This window comes from Mercenaria mercenaria, chromosome 2 (assembly GCF_021730395.1).
Source record: "Mercenaria mercenaria strain notata chromosome 2, MADL_Memer_1, whole genome shotgun sequence".
In the NCBI taxonomy this organism is placed as follows: domain Eukaryota; kingdom Metazoa; phylum Mollusca; class Bivalvia; order Venerida; family Veneridae; genus Mercenaria; species Mercenaria mercenaria.
In genome coordinates, this window is record NC_069362.1 from 47,288,276 (window position 1) to 47,304,679 (window position 16,404).

General features: G+C 33.9%; 1 long non-coding RNA gene across 1 annotated transcript; it reads left to right on the top strand.

Moving 5' to 3' along the window:
• The first annotated feature begins 2,193 nt into the window (after positions 1 to 2,193).
• On the top strand, positions 2,194 to 15,811 carry LOC128555101 (uncharacterized). Its single transcript, XR_008369789.1, has 4 exons — positions 2,194 to 2,300; positions 8,684 to 8,757; positions 9,307 to 9,363; positions 15,630 to 15,811. It is a non-coding gene; the product is annotated as an uncharacterized LOC128555101 (long non-coding RNA).
• The last annotated feature ends 593 nt before the right edge of the window (positions 15,812 to 16,404 follow it).

Below are 16,404 nucleotides of genomic sequence, written 5' to 3' on the forward strand. Positions count from 1 at the left end.
GATTTTCACCTCAGATAACCTAATTTCGGAGTTCTCCGACCTTCTATTAAACAAATATTCTGACAAGCCTCCTTTCCGGTAGGAAAGGTGGCCCCTATAGGGTTTTAACAAAGCGTTTTCTATGCTTTGGCATGGTGAACTAGTTGCTGACATCACATAACTAAGTTTCAAACTTATACAATATTTTATAAAGACAAAGATTCTGACATACATTTAAGAATACCAGCTTGAAGACGAAAATGTGGCTACTAGAAATTTCATATCAATTTTTTTTTTATTCTTTGACCTCGTAAACTAGTTTTTATCTCAGTAATCCAGTTTCAGACAGCACTAGATTTGTTAGTCTCAAACATTCTTACAACTATTTATGAAGGAAAGATAGAAAATGTAGCTTCTAGGGTGTTAAAATGTTATCGATAGCAATGAATACTGCTTTAATTATTACCATATTGCAAAATTAAATAAACGTATACTGTTTACTTAAATTATATAGCTTATTTTCTTATAATTGGATCAATATTCAGCTCGTATCTTGGCTTTAATTTCTCTACTGGAGTTATCAAAAAAGCTCTATACAAGTTGTAAATATACACCTTTAGTAGCTGTCTAACGTTTTCGATTTCGTCGTTTAGGTTGTACATATAGTGGTGTTAAATGAGAAATTACATAAACTCCTCTTGCTATTTTATGTTTTGTCAAAGCATCTGGTATTCATGGCGTTAAACCTTTAATTTCGTTTATTTTCGATTTTCATTTTCTTAGCCCATGGATGCTTATGCTTTTTTACTTGAAATAATTGTGTTAATAATTGTTCTCATGTATATATATTATTAGACACATGTTGCTCATGCATATACGTTATGCTCTCCACTATTGGAGGAAATAAAGAATCTATCTAATCTAGTTTTTGACCTCAGATTTTTAAATATGACCTAGATACTACAGATGCACAAAATCTAATATTTTTATGAAGAACAGTTATAGCATATAATGTTAAAAATGTTTTTCTGTGATTTAAGGTGATCAAGTTTTGAATCTTCAATCTTGATCTAGATTTTATAGACATAAACATTCCGACAAATTATTATGCAGAGCAGATAGAAAATGTGGCCTCTAAAGTTATCTTAATTATTTGACCATATGACCTAGATTGATTTATCCCTGATAACCAAGCTTCCAAATCCTCCGAAATTTTATTAAGGGAATCATTTTGATCAAAGTTCATTAAGATTGTTCTTAACTTTTGACGTCTAGTGTAAAACTGATGACAAACGTCGTACGACAGAATAAAAACGGATGACAGACATAGGGTGATAATATTCGCACATCTAAATATAAAATGTTTTATTTTTAAGAACGAACTTTCATCGGAAGTATGAATATTAGGGATATATTTATATATATGAAAGCATAACTATTTCTTATAGCATAATCTTGAAGATATATTTAAAAATGATATATCAATTTTAACTTAATTTTATGTTAGTATATTAACAAAACATTGTTTTGCAATATAAACGCATTACAGGCAAAACATTTTAGTTTTATTAAACTCACACTGAAGAAATCGGTAGCGGTGAAATATGTGAAGAAAAAATATTTCTGCATAAAACCTCATATCATAAATCTAACAATGCTTAAACACTTTGAACAAAAACTTAAGCAAATACAATCGATTGAAACAAATTTATTTCACTCTCTGTATAGGATTAGTTCACTGTTATCTGGTGTTAAAATATTGATTTTTGAATATATCTGATAAAGCTTAATATGGTGGCGTATTTTTGCCACGAGATGGTGAGGTACACTGTAACTATCACAATGATAGTGTAAACTTTCAAGGAAATGTGTGCATTTTTATGAAAACATTTCAGCAATAAATAATATTTTCTATAAATTTCTATTTTTTTTTAACTGAATATAGTTTTGCGCTAAAAGTCGCGTAAATGCTTGGAACTGTCACGAGGTGCTGGGTATCTATTACGATAATATTCTAAACGTTCCAGCACAGTTGTGCATATTTATGAAAACAAGATACGATACGGTCCCTGGTTATCTTACGGCAGAAACATGCCACCATAGCTTACGAATCAAGCAAACTGATGTTATACTTTTGTCACGATGAGTACATGAACTCGGTTTGAGATACGTGATTATTACATAAGAAATACCTGTACATCTGGAGAAACGGGTGACGTTTGTTAGTTATATTGAACCGAAATAAACATCAGTTAGTTAAAATTTATCTGATTTTAGGTGAAGATTAATTTCATATCAAGGTGGACATCATTCTGTCTTCTGTAAGTGAATTTTCATTAGTCTTTGCAACCAATCACTAAGTTTTATTAAAAACCACTGATTTATTCACTTTATGTTAAAACACAATAACTAGTGTACAGGCAGTTTTGGTTATTTTTATGCTCACAAAGGTGGGCATATTAAAATCGCACTGTCCGTCCGTCCGATTTGGTTGTCATTTCATTCTTTGAAAAGAATAGAATGACCACTTAAGTGACAAAAGACTAAGGTGGTTATGGAATGAATACAAAGGAGTTCTATTGTCCTAGGACACACTTCCTACTACCTAAGGTATCAATCGTGTGCTCATCAGTGTGTGCGTCCGTGTGTCCGTCCGTGTTATTTCTTATCCGGGCTGTAACACTGCCATCCATAAAAAGATTTGCATATATGTTAACCATAAAAAGACGACGTGTCATACGCAAGACCAGACCCTAGCTCCAAGGTCAATGTCACATTTAGAAGTCAAATGTTAACCAGGTCTGCTTCGTGTCCGGTCCAAAAACTCTGTTATCCATGAAGAGATTTTGAAATAACTCGGCATAATTGTTTATCATAATAAGATGTTGTGTCATGTGCAAGACCCAGACCCCTAGCTCCAAAGTCAAGGTCACACCTAGAATTCAAATATTATTAGTTACACTGCTTGTTGGTGACAGGATACGGGATATACGCTGTCGAGGAAATCCATATCAGGCGAGAGCGAAGCTGGTTAAATCACAAAACACAAAAGCTCATTTACACAGGTTATGAACTGGTTTAGATTAGAAACACTAAAAAACTTCTTGTTCCATCCCTTCGAAAGTTACCGGATATCACGATGTCATAAATGTCTTGATACACGGCTTTCATCCCGTTTCCTGGTAAATCATTTATCTTGCACGTAGATTAAATGATCCTACAACAAACTGCTGAGCAACAAATATGTCAATTCCTTTATTTCACGATGATTTAACTATTTAACTTCTAAAACAAGATTTCAACGTTCGTGTATTCCATACAGAGTTATTCCGCTTTTACGGCTAATTTTTGTCAAACTTCATGAGCCTCAACTTAAGTAGAATGAAATCGGCAAGAAAACACTAAATTTACTCTCGGAAACGATACTATCATTGGAGCTAACAAATAATCTGGCTTGATTCAATTAAGCCAGCAGTGTGGCAGCCATTTTGTTTTAATCAAAATTCATATCTGAAATATACTAGCAAGATATGGAATATATCCTGTCTCCACGTGACGTCTATTGACCAATAGAAATGCAAGAAACTTGTAGGAGGCAAGATAATAACAGTTGTCCGGTTTATAACTCTGTCATTCATTAATGGATTTTAACATTACTTGGCATAAATGTTCCCTATAATGAGATGACATGTCATGCGTAAGATCAAGATCCCTAGCGCCAAGGTTAAGGTCTGACTTGGAAGTCAAAGGCTAGCATGGTCTTTTTCTTGTCTGATCCATAACACTGCCATTTATCAAGGGATTTGAAAATAATTTGACACAAATGTTGAGGTGAGTCGCGCTTATGACCCGGATCTTTCAGGTCAGGATCAATGGCACAAAACGATTCATACCTTAACTAGTCTGGCATATTTTGCGCAGACAACTGTAGCATTCTTGGGCACCCTTCGGGGGCATTTGTCATTAATAGTGACAGTTCTTGTTTAAACATACATTCATCAAAAGTTATCTATCAGATGCCAATTAAATAAATATAAAACCTTTAATGGATTGATTTTCAGGATAAACAGTGATCATTTGAGATGTATTTACTGTAACACCTTTGTGAAAAGTCACGCTATAAAAAACCAGAACGATATTTCTCCGACAATCAGCTTAGCAACGGATGTAATGAATATGTAATTTTGATTATGTGATTATCCAAGACTATATTCCTAGCCCCATTACAGATTTAAGCTCGATATGCCCATACAGTTATATTTTGTCCGCAAAGGAGAAGAATTCTATAAGACTTGTCTTTCGTTTTTATCCTTTCCTGTTTTGTCTTCACTACAGTATGTCATATGTAAAAATATATGTACTATATTTTGGGAATAAATATGTTTAAACTATCCAAGGCTCTATATGGAACGTTTATGTTTAACTTAGTCTTATTGTGAGTATTACCAGGTTCATGTAAAGGATTTGGACTGTCTGTCAACAAAACTTATTATGTATGAATAAGTGTGAATAATATATGAAACAATGAATCAGTCTCGATTATTGGCCAAAAAGGATGTTCAATCTTTTTAAGAGGAGCCTAAGAGTTTAGTGCAAATCCACATATATTTTCTTTTTCTCTGAACAAAAAGTTACAAATTCGTGTAGTGTTTGAAGTGATTCAGTCTCTTAATTCATGATGGCGATTGAATTTAAAATGACAGTCTATTTCTGTGTAATGGGGTCAGTAAAAAAGTAACAGAGTTTTGTAATAAAGCAACCCAGGCTTTGGTTATACAAAATGTACCACTTTTAACTCTGTGGAGAAGGAAAAAAACAGAAAGGATTTATTTGTGTGTAGCACTTTTTTCTGATAAGTTAGGGATGATGTTTGATATAGTTTGGTACTTTATGGAACACAGCACAGCAGTTCGGATTGTTCATGGTACTGTAGAGATAGTTGAATCTATTAGAAGATTAGAAGATAACGATAGAGTTTGATATATTAACAGTTAGTATGAAAATGAATGTTCTCTATGCTATGACTCCAAATGACCAGATAATATAACAAAATAGAAAGTGGAAAACCACAGAATGCCCAACACAACCAAAAAGCAAATGTTGCAGGCTCGGTTTGTGCCTGTTCGTGGACTGAAGTTGAAATGCAAACTACTTTCCACGCCCTCAGTTCCTGGGTTAAGCAGAATATAACATTTACACATGTTATAAGTACCAGAATATAAAGTAGAGACATCCGCATTGTATTTATACGGAGGTACACATAGAACCTTTATTAATACACAGAGTGTAATTCCATGAAAAGCGGAGTTACGGTAATATTCCCAGTTAAAATGATGGCTTTGCCCTAGACGAGAAAACAATGGACAGACTCAAACAAACTGGAATTTAGAGAGGGGATCTGGGATCATAGAAGTTGCATCACAGAAACTGACAAAAGACAAAATTTAAAAAGCCGTCACCATATCCAAAGGGTGATTAAACAATATCCAAAACTATTAAAGCGGGAACATTCAAGCCGAAATGTTCAAGCTGAAAAATTAAGAGGTACACAGACACAACATAAATGTCGTACTGAACTATTTGAAAACAGTGAGCCCAAGTATTTAAAGACTTTTCACGACCGCCACATGGTACTTCAAAATTGCTGTTGTAATAGTCAATAAAATCTATTAAAGTTGCTTTGGAAGCATAAAACGCACCCAAGCATCTTAGTAGCAGACACAGTTTGACTGACTTTTTTAAGGAAACTGCTTAACTACTTCATATGTTTTTGGCACATTTTCTCTTGACAAAAGCTCTTTAAGCTGAAAACCCATCGAAACCGAACTTAAAGGCTTAGATCCACTACTATATAAGTGCACCTCTACCCAATCCAATAAAAAAAAACTTCAATTTTATCTGCTGCTTATCAGCGATTATGTAACAGTAGCTGATTAGAACAAGCAAATTCGATGAATTGGTATCCCCCGCCGAAAGGGTCTGTGGTGAGGAATGGCAAAAAATTGAGGATGTTACTAAGAAGCAAATAATTTATTTACTCAAAATCAATTAAACAGAAAATGAATGCTATTTTTGGTGTGTGTGTGTGTGTGTGGGGTGGGGGGGGGGGGGGGAGGGGCGGGGGTGATCGGGTGAGGTTACAAAACATCACATGTTAATTATAAATATTGATGGAAAATGAAAAATGAAAAAAAAAATGGGTGTGGGGGGGGGGGGGGGGCGTGTGATGCATGATCATGGGGGTGGGCATGACTGGGTGGAGGAGTGAGGTTGGGGAACGGTTAATCTTTGCATGTTGATAAATATTCATGGAAGGTTTGGAAAAAAAATAATAAAAAGAAATGATTTTTTTGAGGGGGTGGGGGGGGGGTGCAGGGGGAGGGGGTGTGACCAAGGCAAGGTGGTGACCAGGTGTGGGTACACAACTTCATATTTTTATAATAAATGTTCATGGAAAAGAATGGAAGAAGTGTAATGAAATTCTACCAATTGGTTGCTTTGTTATGTACAAATCTGTAGATTTACTAAACAATTAAAGGGCAAAAACTTTAAGGAAAATTGACCAATTAAAAGAAAATGACAAGCATCATCGAAGTATGTTGGTGCATATTTATTTCAAGTTACATGAAATTCTACCAGCTTGTTACTGAAAAATGGCTGCAGACGTGGATTTTTCATTAAATCAAGGAAAATAACTCTAAGGGAAATTGACCAATCAAAAAAAAAAAAAAAAAAAAAAAAAAAGACTTGACGGGCATCATCGCAGGATGTTGGTGCATGTTTATTTCAAGTTTTATGAAATTCTACCTGATAGTTAATGAGAAATGACTGCGGACGGACATTTTTGGGCATTTTTCATTAAATCAAGGGCAATAACTCTAAGGGAAATTGACCAATAAATTGAAAAATTGACGGGCATCATCGCAGTATGTTGGTTCAAGTTTATTTCAAGTTTCATGAAATCCTACCTGCTACCTGTAGTTACTTAGAAATGGCTGCGGACGGACGGACGTCCGCACGCACAGACGTGACGGACGGACAACGCCATTTCAATACCCCCTCCCGATTTCATCGGCGGTGGATAATTAGCGCAGCAGTGGTCCCAGCTAATTCATGAAGATGTGTACAGTGGAGTTGAAAAAAAAATTCCTTCAGTTAATGTGGAATAATAATAAGAAGAAGAACAATAATGATAATAATAATAATAATAATAATAATAATAATAATTCTTTTTATTGTATAATATTACAAATGAAATAATGAAATATATAGTAATAATATTAAAAATAATAATGATAATAAAACACACTGTCAGATACATGTATTATAATAGTGAAAACTCATTGAGTTTTTTGTGTTTACAAACAATATTTTTCAATAGCATAATTATGAAAAATGTCATATTGATCATGTTGATGAAGGTGATCCTTACATTATATTTATACAGAATACTTACAAAAAGAATGGTAAATGATTTTCTCAATGACATATACATGCAAACACCATTATTGGAATTTTATTTTATTTTAATACTACTATAGACTATAGGTAAAATCAAATTAATGTGTTCCATTTTTACTTAATTTTCAGTTTCAGTAATAAGGTGCCTAAAGTGTACTTTTTTATGCTTTACTTTATAACACTGAAATGCATATTCGGTTTTCAATCTTAGACAAATGTTTTTTACAATATTCAGCAAGCATTAAAACAAGAATTTTAGATGAGAGAATGTCACATTTTTCTAAAATATCACACATCTCCAGACAGAACTTGAAAAAAATAAAAACTTGCTTTTTCCCCTAATTAAGAATTTTTTATTATTTTATTATTTCGTTTGTGATCACCAAATATTTTTCTTTACATAAAAAATGCCAAAATAGGTATAACTTTTAAAGTTATCATATATTTATTTAAAAAAGTACACTGTTTCACATTCTCACTAATTGATACACTTGTAAGATAGATTGACTCTCCAATAAACAATGGAGCGGTGGTGTAGTGGATAAGGTGTCGGCCGCTCAATCAAGGGGTCGTGGGTTCGAGCCCCACTGGGATCACGACCATGACTTCTCATATGACACTAGTACTGGTTCTTCCAGGAAGCGGACTCGAGAGTGGTTACAATAAGCTTAAAGTTTTCATCACAATCGAGCTAAAACATATTAGTATAAACTAATAAACAATGACCCTTGTTTATTGAAACCATACTGTGATAGTCATTAGCCCCCAACTGTGCTAATAAAGACAGAAATCCCTTGGCCCACTGCCAAGATCTAGGCCTTTAAACACAGACATGGTCATCGTTCATTTTAGAGCAATACCGTTGCACTATTGTATTCTTGTTACTTGTACTTGGATTCAAGCTTGGGCCGCGCTGGCTAAATGGTACCGAGATTAACAACAGGATTTAAGCTGATTGCTTATCGTTCTATATGTTTATAGTTCTATTATTCACTTAATATACAGTAAGATTTAGTAGGAAAACAGTCAAAGTAAACATTGATAATAGTGACTGTTATGTTAATCATTAGGTCAACCTTTGGCTAATACATGAGAAAATAATTGTCGGAAATAGGATGTAGCAAATGATATGGTAGCCACATAATGAAAAAAACAAAAACAAAAAACAAACAAACAAAACATTATGAACTTTTAAGTTACTATTTCCAAACTCGTGGCCAATTATGCCTTTTATTTGCTTCAGATATGAAAACCTAACCATGATCAAAAAAGGCTGCATTATCTCCTGCGTTTCCCTGTGCACCTTAATATACTACGGTAATAAAACTTTTTTCTTCCTTTAAATTTAATCTTAAGGGATTGATCTAAACCTAGATAATCTTTAACAAAATATCTAACTTGGCTAAATATTTGACGAATTAAAGCTCTAGTGACATTGCAAAATCACAACTAATTTAAAACCGTAACCTTTATCCTGCTCAATTTCTATAATGGATTAGTCCATCATTCAATTTGGGCAGTACCATTTATTATTCAAAGGGGTTTTCACTGAAAATTAACTGACTGAATAGCAAACAGTGCAGACCATGATCAGACTGCACGGATGTGCAGGCTGATCTTGGTCTGCAGAGGTCGCAAATGCAGAATTACTTGCCGCCAGCAGGCTAAAGGTTTTTAATTGTTACATGGATTAGATACTAATCTACTTTTTTCTTTCTTGGAAATGACTAAACTTCTGTTCGCGTCACAATTACAACGAATGTAATCACCTTTTACGAAGGCTTAATAACATGACAATAAAGTTGTAAATAATATAAAATGTAAAACTTCAAAGAACACTGATAGTATGTGTATTTATTCTTACAGCGGACGCCATTTTTGATCTACAGCCTGCGTATTCGATAACAGAAGCAGACTTTAGTGGTTTGTATAAATACTTATGATAAACAATTATACATCAAAGCTGTCAGAAATAAAAAGAAACTGAATGTAGTGAAAGAAAATATGTGGTAATTTTGATGGCATTTACGATGCCAGTTAAGAACAGTGTTTTCGGCATTAACTTTTAAGGCCAGTTTTTCGGCAGTTGAAAGTTAACGACTCAGTGTTGCAGCAGGTAAACTAAAAGTTTTTCAGAAGTTACAGTCAATCATCAGTGCATTGGCAGTTTCACTGAAAGGTCCGTTGATATTTCCCTAGTTACATACTGTTTCGGCAGATACACAGATTTAGCAGATACATTGAAACAAATAGTGACAGTCTTTCGAAAGGTGTTTTTGGCAGTTATATTGCAAGTTGAAGTCACTTTTTTGGCAGTTACACTAACCGGGTGGCCAACCAATATGACTTTTCGGTATCACACACAGAGGGAAAATCGCTCGATTCAGGTAACATTTTTGCTATCTATTTCCTTATTACTTGACCGATTATAATAACATAAAAATACGTCGAAGACATTGGGGCTTTCCTCGCCACAAAGTGTCTGCAAAAAAGTCTTAATACTTTTCGCCCAAATGTCTTTTTAGGTTTTTGTACCAATATGTTTTTATATTACCAATATGTGACGCGATAGCATGGGGAACAATAACGTAGTAGACAAGATTGAAATTGACCATGTTACCTCCCTTGTCTATATTTATGGGGGTTTTTTATGGGTGATTTTTTATATAAAAGTTCTTGAATTTCATTTCAAAAACCATTTAAAACAAAAAAAAAATCCGTTCTATCATAAAAACTTTTCCTCTCTACCATAGCACGTGACGGATCCCTATGGTCGCCACCTCATTGATTCGACTTTGAAAACAATTTGAAAATTGTACGTATAAAGGGAAGAAAGTATTTTAAGACACGCATACTAGTGCATCTGTCTGGAATTTGATTGTCTAAAACAGTTGCGTTTAATATTTACATCGAAAACTGCAGTATTTGAATGAGTAACTTGGGTAAAAAGTGAACTCGGGTTTGTTCCAAATATATTTGTAACCATGTTGGAAGGTCGGCTAGACGTGGCTACTGTGAAAGAAAACAACTGTAGTAATTGCTTATGAAGACATTTCTAATATTGCAAAGTATGTGCGTTAATAATTTAGAGGCAGCTTTGAAGAATTGTACTCTCAAAACAACAACAACAACAACAACAACAAACAGACAACAAAATTGGTTAAGTTCAAAAGTTGTGTTCACATGAACTTTTACTGTAATGATAAATTAAACTACATGTAATATACTCAAAGACCATATGTGAGGATTCATAGACTGGTTGTTGAGCCACTTGAAACTCTTCAAGTTGAAGGCATCGTTGTCAGTATAAGTACATACACCTCCAAGAGTAGAGGATATGGAAGGGGATGAGGAGCAGTCCATTTTACTTCACAGAATGACAGTGGTTCTGTCGATGAGGACGTCATTGCTAATGTCTTCAGTATTTGTGATATCAGTATTGCATCAGTTGGAACCTACCAAGAATGGTCGGACAGTTATTGCGTGTTTTGTTGCTGGACAGGCCAACAGTTCTCAAGTTTTTTAAGTTGAATAAACGCAGAAGTGTATAAAGTTGTGTTCATATCTGATGACCTAACTCCATTTAAAATGAAGTTTAGAAACATTGTTAAAGCTCTCAATGTGTTACAAGGGGATGTGTATACAAAGGCGTATGTATTCAATGCACATATAAGATGAAGAAGTCATTGTCTTCTCTTGAAGACAGTTTTGAGTTAAATGTTGAAGTTGACTTGGAAGCTGTTGATTGGAAAGATCATTTTAAGGAGACACCGAGTTTGAGCCCTCCAAGAGTTAGAAGCTAGTAACATTTCAATGATCATGTCACATGATCATGTATATAGTTCATTATCTGATGACAAACTACCTTGTAGTGGAAATTTCTTTTGTTAAAGGTATACAAGACTCAAATTGTGAAAACATTAAAATTAGCAAGTTTATGCGTATTAACAGTACTATACATTAGATTAGAATTAAAACTCACTGCAAACGTGTATAGCTAAAGACAGTATAACTGTGTAAATTTGTACTACCACTAAATCTGGAATGTTTTTAAGACATGATTGTTACTGCTTGACATTCATTTATGACTGTAGTTCTACATGTACATGTAGAATTAATTTATATATTAGGAAAGTTATTATAATAATTATACTTGATGGTAATCTTCTACAACTGAGCTTAATATCTAAAGTGAAAGATAGCCATTGGATATATTTTTTTAATGTTTGTGGCCCCGTGCGCGGTAACCCCATTAAATATGATTGGATATTTTTAATGTTTGTGGGAAAATGACAAAACTACATAATCTAGATTTTGCTATTTTTGTTAAAAGTTAGAATGAACTTGTGTCCAATTCTACTTAACACATGTACAATTTACTACAAAGATACATCTTTTAACCTGTACATGATAGAAGTTATGAGTAAGCCATGATACAGGTGTAAATGTCAGGTTGAATTTTTTAAGGTAAATTTTCAAAGTTCATTTCATTTGGAACAACAAGCATTTATAAGTATAGCCAAAAATCTGCCAATTTTGCATGTAACAGGTTATCATCTAACTTTATTCCCTTTGTGAACTGTCTCACTAATATACTTTTGAATGGAATACCTTTCTTTGTTGAATGTTGTAAAAGAAATTTACATTCAGAAGCTTTCATTTGATATATAACATTATATTCTTTTTTTAAATTCTATTTTCTAAATTAATGGCATGAACAAAAGTTGTATAGATATGACTCACTAGAAGCTCACTAGAATTTTGATACGTTTAACTCTTATCATGCTGGACACAATTAATTCTGCCTTTGCAACCAGTGTAGATCATGAACAACCTGCACATCTGTGCAGTCTGATCATGGTCTGCACTGTTTGTCATCAGTCAGTTAATGGTAGTGTCCAAATTGAAAGATGGACAAGTTCATTATAGAACTTTAGCAGGGTAAGTTTAAAAGAGTTTAGAAAAATGATCTATATGTTTTATTGCTAGAGCATATCAAATTGCCCACAAAAATCTGTAAAACAGGCAAGTTTCTAAGTATGATGTAAGTATCGTATTTGTATGGAAGGGGATATCCGCAATTTTACACATTTTATTAGTTGATATTTCAATATGCCAATTCATTTCCCATGTTTCTTTTAATACTAGCATTATGCCTATTTGTATGTTCATTAACATTATATAATTCTAATAATGACACTAGTCAGTGTGTTTTAATGAAATATTAAGATGTTTCAGTTATAAATTAATCACACTACTTCAAATGCATATATTTTAATTTAAATTGCGTTGATTGTTTTACAATTCTTGTTACATTTTTTGTTTGCAAAACATTGTTTATATTTAGATACACCAACAGTACTTTAAAAACAGAGGCATAGATAAGATCTTATCCAGATAAGAACTTATGTATGTGTCTGATAAAAACGAACATCGTTTGCACAATGAAATGTTGATTATACAAATATATAACCGTCCTCATAATAATGTCTGCAACAGAATACGATTGTTCTCCTAATAATTTTGACGTTATAAAACGAAGCCGAGAACCAGTCCTCATTATGACGACAAAGGTCGCCGTATAATAAATAACTGCTCCCTCTCCGGTGCAACGTCCATTTTCACCTCGTAGAAAACACAGCCACGAAGTGTTCAAACTTGCAAAATATGACTATTTTGGGTATAGACCCGGCTCGAACCCCTATGACCATAATATATACAGATATTATACATGATCTTGTAGGCATAGGTACTAGCTAAAGATTGAGACCCTGTTCGGTTACCTCGGAGAGGTCGTACAAGGTCACAAGCTAGTGTTCGAACTTAGAAAATCTGCTTTTTCTGACCATGTCGGAAAAAAATTCAATAAAATTCGACCTTGTATCACCTAAACATATACCCGTCCCATACATTGATGTGTTGTTATGGATCCTGGCTATCTATTGACACCATGTTCGTGTATATTGGATAGTCCTAGGGGTCGGGGCGGGTCGTGTAAGAAAACTATTTGGTCTTCTAACTTCGTATTTGACCATGTCTAAAAGGTTATCGACAGGGTTTGAGCCCCTGTGCCAAAGAAATATACATATATTATACATGGCCATATAGGTATGAGTCCTGGCTATCGAATGAGACCAAAACATGTACCACTTTTATGCATCGTCGACTAGGTATGGGTCCTGGCTACAAAGTAGCACGATGTTCGAGTACCAGAGTTGGCCATGGGTGTCAGGAGAGGTACTACACGGAAGTTCGAATTTCAGTTGATATTGACACTATGTTAGATTTTGACTTTTGTTCGAGTTTCTACATCCCGAAATCCATGAAAGTTGATAGGGGGGTTAGACATGACCAGCAAATTACCCGTATTGATTTTTAGGCCAATCGGTCATAGGTCAAGGTCACAGTGACCTGTAACATGAAACTGTTTCCAGATGATCACTCACGTACGCTTGGGCCTATGATCATGAAATTAGAGAGGGAGGTTGATCATGACCAGCAGATGACCCATATTGATTTGAGATCAGTAGGTCAAAGGTCATGGTCACATTGATCCTGAACATTTTAACAGTTTCTTGATGATAACTCAATAATGCTTAGGCCTAGGATCATGAAAGTTTATAGGGAGGTTAGTCATGAATTGTTCTGTTGGCTTTGAGAAACTATATTTCATGATGTGTTTGATCAGAATTGGAATTTTGATGTTCAGACTTTGAGTTTAAATGCTGGAACTTCTGTTACAGTATTTTTAAGATTGACTTTGTATCTGGACAGTACTTTAATATTTTGCCATATATTTTAGGCATAATATTCTTATGACCAAAATTTGGTTTGTTTCTTAAGATGGATGTATCTAATCAAGTATATGTTGAAGTAAAATTCAGTTTTTATTCTAAATATATAAAACGTCAAAATTTACGTTTCAACATAGCGATATATGTTCTGTTTCTTTGATTATTGTGTTCTACTTGTTCAATGACTTTGAAATAAAATCTTGAAGTCTTGAAAATCTTGATATTGATTATTTTATTATGTCTAAGTAATATGTTGATTAAACTCTTTGTCCGCCAACAATTTTTCACTGACTTCAAAATACTTTGTCTAGTTAGCTCGACTATACAAAGTATGGAGAGCTGTCCTAGTCGACCCAGCGTAGGCGGCCTTCCGCATCCGCACTTTGGTCAAAGTTTTGACTTTATCTCTGTAATTACTTGATGGATTTGTTTCAAACTTAAAATAGTTATTTCTCATTATTCCCCTTTTTACTTAGAATTTCAGGTTAAAGTTTTAATGCACTTTCCTGCAATCTCAGTTATTACTAAATGGATTTGATCTAAACTTAAAATAGTTGTTCCACCTTATCACCCACATCATATAACACAAGATTTATAACTCTGATATCAATATTTCATGAATTATGTCCCCTTGTACTTAGAATTTCAGGTTAAAGTTTTCATGCACTTTCATTCTTATCTCAATCATTACTAAATAGATTAGATTCAAACTTGAAACAGATATTCAACATCATCACTCACATCATATGACAATAGGGGTCATAACTCTTGCACAAATATTTCATGAATTATCCCCCCTTTATAGTTAGAATTTCAGGTTTAAGTTTTGATGCACTTTTACTCTATCTCAGTTATTACTTAATGGATTTGATTCAAACATAAAATAGTTATTCCACCTTATCACCCACATCATAAGACACAAGGTCCATAACTCTGGTGCCATTATTTCATGAAAATGTCCTCTTTTACTTAGGCATTCAGATTAATTTTGATGCAATTTCACTATATCTCAGTTATTGCGAAAACCGTTATTTTAGATATTTACGGGCAAAGTCCCGGCAGGTGGTTTCCAGGACAGGACCGTATATTTACGGGGAGACTGTAACTTTTGTGTACCGTAGTAACTACAGTATTGCCCTTTATTTTATAGTTAATACTGTTACAGTCGGTCCGTAAATTTACGGAACTGTCCTTGAAACCAACTGCCGGGAATTTTCCCGTAACATTTTACGGTATTATTTACAGTGTATTTTCGTAGTTATTTGCATTAAAGTTAAAACAATATCGGGTAAACACTATGGAATTTTATTCTGCAGTGAATATTGTTGAACATAAATTATATCAAATAATCAAAAATGCATTCAACTTTGAAGCAAGAAAATGTATATATTCCAGGTACTGTTATATTTAATGGAACGAAAACTCCAGGAGACACTGTAACATTCCGAGTGAAAAACCCAAATGCTACAAAGGACCCAAACGGATTTGCAAATAACATAAACAATGCTCTTTTGCTAACCAACTACAATACTGCATTTAAGCTTGAAAACACAAAACAACTAGATCTGGAGGAATTCTGGATTAGCGTAAGTGACATGCTGTGAATTGTTATCAAACAAGAACTGAGAGAAACATATATCTTCTTAAAGCTTTTACGCAGAAAGTCAACCGAAAAATGTTCTGCCAATGAATGTAAACACCAAACAGTATAACATTCATTTTGTTAACATGACCTTGAACTTTTGCTTGATCAAAATGAACCGCAAACATGAACATCATTGCAGAAAAATCCACATACTATTGAACAGTGTTTAGTTTCTTAAAAACACTGTGCATACAGATATAATATTACATTGCTACTAGAAATAGCAAACCAATTTCGCGCAATTGTGATGTTGAATAGTTCTGAAAGCGGCATTTAAGTCAAACAAACAAGCCAAAATCGAATACTTTTATAAGTAATATAATAAAAATGTTTGGGCTTTGAAGCTGTTATGATGTGACCTGCTACTCTGCAAGCTTGGTGCACAATATATCAGTCCGTATTAAACTACAGATCCTAGGAATGACATCAATCAAAAATGTGTTTTAAAGAATAATGATACTTCTAGCACAGTTTTGCCGTTGTGATGGTTAATCTAAGGTATACCAGTAATACAACAAGTACTTT